This window comes from Mustela putorius, unplaced genomic scaffold, assembly GCF_011764305.1.
Source record: "Mustela putorius furo isolate JIRA1106 unplaced genomic scaffold, ASM1176430v1.1 tig00003923_pilon_pilon_pilon, whole genome shotgun sequence".
Taxonomy (NCBI): Eukaryota; Metazoa; Chordata; class Mammalia; order Carnivora; family Mustelidae; genus Mustela; species Mustela putorius.
The window spans coordinates 8,080,173-8,084,430 of record NW_025422068.1 but is presented as its reverse complement, the minus strand read 5'-3'; positions in this window follow the sequence as shown (position 1 = coordinate 8,084,430).

Here is a 4,258-nt window from a genome sequence, read left to right as displayed (position 1 = left end):
TTTCTTTAGCATGCTATACATATTTTTTTTCTTTTTTACAGTTCTGGGAATAGGTTTCCTTTTCTCTCCTCCCCCCCCCCCTGTTTATTTCATCCTTGACTGGGTATAAATCTCCTCAAGCCAACAGTCTCTTTAAGCATGAAGGGGTGTATTTTTCTTAGCTTCCTTTCCCGGTTACGTAGGCATGAGTAGAACTTCAGCAGGATGGGAAAATGTGGGCTCACACCATTATTGCATTCATTCAGGAAGTTGAGGATCAGGGAAAGGAGATTAGGGGCCTTGGATCTTCTTGTTGGAGCTGCCCAAACAGGCTCTGGCTTTCTTTTTCTTGCCTACCAAAATTTGGGTCTACTCCCAGTGCTGGTGGGTTAACATCCTGTAATTCTGCTTCTTTGACTATATGCCAAGCTATTCTGCCATCTCAGCTTTGTAGATTTGCTGCCAGCTCTGACTTGCAGAGCTGGGTATAGATTTAATCTGTTTTGTGCCTATGGTCCATCTGGATCCCCTTATCCATCTTGGCTTCTCTTTGTCTCTATTCACTGCATAAGGAAGCTTAGATGCTTTGCAATGTTTTTCTCTTACAGGTCAGTGCTCCTACAGTTCATGCAAGCATATAACCAAGGGTAAATTCTGAGAACCTCAGTCCCATGCATGCCTGGAGAGGGACATGTGTTCCTGTAAGTCCATGTATAGTAGTCATTACAAAAAACAAACAAACAAACAAAAAACCCAACCAACCCTCAGTGATTTGATCTGGTTATTCTTGCTGCACTCAGTAGCTCAGAGAATTTGACCTCACTCTAGGACAAGCTTCAGACTGTGGCAAATAAGTGACCTTAATTTCCTGGGTCAAAAATCAAACTGTGGAGGGGTGCCTGGGTGGCTCTGTCAGTTATGTGTCTTGACTCTTGCTCAGGTCTTGATCTGAAGGTTCTGCGTGCAAGGCCCACATTGGGTTCCATGCCAGGCGTGGAGCCTACTTCAAAACAAAACAAAACAAAAACTGAGCATCCAGAAGTAAATGGAAAACCTGTATGGTTTCCCAGGAAGGATTTTTATAATGACGCATTCAAATCCTATCCAATATACTTTTTTCTTTATAAAGTGAAGGAAGTAGGTATGGGTGAGGATACATCTGTGGAGGTCTTTCTCCCCCCATACTAGACTCTCTGTTCTGTGTATGTCTTGACCTTTGGTTTCTGTCCTCTTGTTCTGGTTTGGAAAATAGTCACATGGCAAACATGGCCTCTAGGCTGAACTTAATTACCTCTCAATTTCCAGTTTCCTGTTATTTTGGCCATGTGTGCCTCGTTCCCTTTTCAGCTTTTCCAACTGTGTAAAGAAGGGTTTGTTGAAGTTTTATCCAGGCTTATAAAAGTTGTTCTCAAGGAACGGTTGGTAAGAATAACCTAGCCTGTCTTAAAAATCTGGAAGCCTGCCTTGAATTTTTGGCAGGGCTGACTCAGACACTAGCAGCAAGGGGGCGCTAATGATACTATCCAACCTGAACCCACCCTTTCTGCTCAGTCTTATATTGTACACCCCTTCTTGGTGCTGGGCCTTGTTCTTTTTAAGTTTTCTTTTTAATGGAAGTACAATTGACATACAATGCTATATTTATTTCAGTGTCCACCATAGTGATTCAAGAATCCTACATATTTTATTCAGTGTTCACCGTCTCTCACCATACAGCGTTACTACAATATTAGTGACTCTATTCTCGATGCTGTGCTTCTCATCCCGTGACTTACTGATTTTTGTAACTGGAAGTTTGTAGTTTGTAATGCCCTTCCTCTACTTAGCTTATCCACCCAATCCGCCCCCTCCCCCACCTCCCAGCAACCACCAGCTTGTTCTCTGTATTTACAAGTATGTTTCTGTTTTTTGCTTTAGAAAAAAAAAGTTTTTATGTAAATTTTATGTAATTTTAAATTTATTATTATTTTATGTAAATTTGTATGTAAATTCAAGTTAGTTAACACAGAGAGTTATATTAGTATGTACAAGATAGTGATTCAACACTTCCTTACAACCCTTGGTGCTCATCATGTTGTGACATCCATAACTCCCATCACCTGTTTTACCTTTCCTCCCACCACCTTCGCTCTGGCAACCATCAGTACGTTCTCTATAGTTAAGAGTCTGTTTCTTGCTTTCTCTCTCTCTTTTTTTCCCTTTGCTCCTTGGTTTTGTTTCTTGAGTGAAATCATATGGCGTTTGTCTTTCTCTAACTGTTTCACTTAGCATCATACTCTCCAGCTCTGTCCATGTCATTTGAAATCTCAAGAGTTCATTCTTTCTGATGGTTGAGTAATATTCCATTATATATGTATAGATGTAGGTATTTATATCTATATCCATGTCTATATCTATATCTATCTGTATCTATATATATCATATCTTCTTTATTCATTCATCTCTCAATGGACAGCTGGGGTTTTTCCATAGTTTGGCTATTGTAGATAATGCTGCTATATGTGCTATTATTTGTTTTTATCTCTATCATTCTTTTGTGTGTGTGTGTTTGTGTGGAAAATGGAAAGTTGGCTACATAATGACATTCCTTCCCATAAGTATTTTTTTAAATTTCTTTTCAGCATAACAGTATTCATTGTTTTTGCACCACACCCAGTGTTCCATGCAATCTGTGCCCTCTCCAATACCCACCACCTGGATCCTCCAACCTCCCACCCCCCACCCCTTCAAAACCCTCAGATTGTTTTTCAGAGTCCATAGTCTCTCATGGTTCACCTCCCCTTCCAATTTCCCTCAACTCCCTTCTCCTCTCCATCTCCCCTTGTCCTCCATGCTATTTGTTATGCTCTACAAATAAGTGAAACCATACGATAATTGACTCTCTCTGCTTGACTTATTTCACTCAGCATAATCTCTTCCAGTCCTGTCATGTTGCTAAAAATGTTGGGTATTCATCCTTTCTGATGGAGGCATAATACTCCATAGTGTATATGGACCATATCTTCCTTATCCATTCGTCCGTTGAAGGGCATCTTGGTTCTTTCCACAGTTTGGTGACAGTGGCCATTGCTGCTATAAACATTGGGGTACAGATGGCCCTTCTTTTCATGACATCTGTATCTTTGGGGTAAATACCCAGGAGTGCAATTTCAAGGTCATAGGGAAGCTCTATTTTTAATTTCTTGAGGAATCTCCACACTGTTCTCCAAAGTGGCTGCACCACCTTGCATTCCCACCAACAGTATAAGAGGGTTCCCCTTTCTCCACATCCTCTCCAACACATGTTGTTTCTATCTCTATTATTCTTAATATGTGATCCCTTGGGTTTTAGGGAAGCATATACTCTGATATTTCATTATGATTTCAGACCATCTTGATGGAGCCTGGCAATATGGTTTGGCCATCAACTCAGCCTAATGATAAACAACAAAGCACCAAATTAAGTGCCACAGAAATTAGTCTTTGTTAAGGTCTTGTTTAATGTCTTTTTTCATAATAATACAGACAGGTGGAATGGCTTGCTAAAGAAGTGAACACAAGTGCATTTTGTGTCATAAGCAAGAGTTAAGAATTAACCATAACTGTAGAATGGCATGTTGACTTCATTTATGATCAAATTATTCTAAAAGGTAAATAAACACTGAGGCTTTATTGAAAAGGAACTTTTATACATCCTGATCTAACTGGGAGGAGAGAACAAGAAAGATTCTTGCACTCTTATTCCCTTAGTACCAAGGACTCATTAGAATTATTTTAAGGCCAGAAAAGACAAAAAATATATTTTTGTGGTTTTATTGTTTTTGCCTAAATTTAAGAAGCATAATTAATGAATTTCTATCTCATGAAGGCATTATTTGGAATTGGATAATTTTGGGAATCTGTTATTTATAGTAGTTTCTGATTCCAATTAGACTTATTTATTACTTCTGGAGTAGATCACTGTACCATTATTCTAAAGCCACTAATAGCATAATATGCCCTAGAGAATAAACTAACACAGACCGGGGAATTTGGTCTTTTTGTGCCATAAGATTTATCTGCTCTTTTACTTTAAAAATACATTCTTGACTTCACTGGGGGCTTTCTTAAGGGATGAAGGCCTTTTACTGAAGCTAACCCTTCCCCACATGTGGTAGAATGTGCTGTTCTGTATCTACTCAATAAAACATATTCTCTGCTCAAATGTTAAAAAAAAATACCTTCTTGAAAATTACAATAGCGATCTTGATCCTTGGACAATGCAGGGGTTAGGAGCGCCAAACCTTGTGTAATGGAAAGT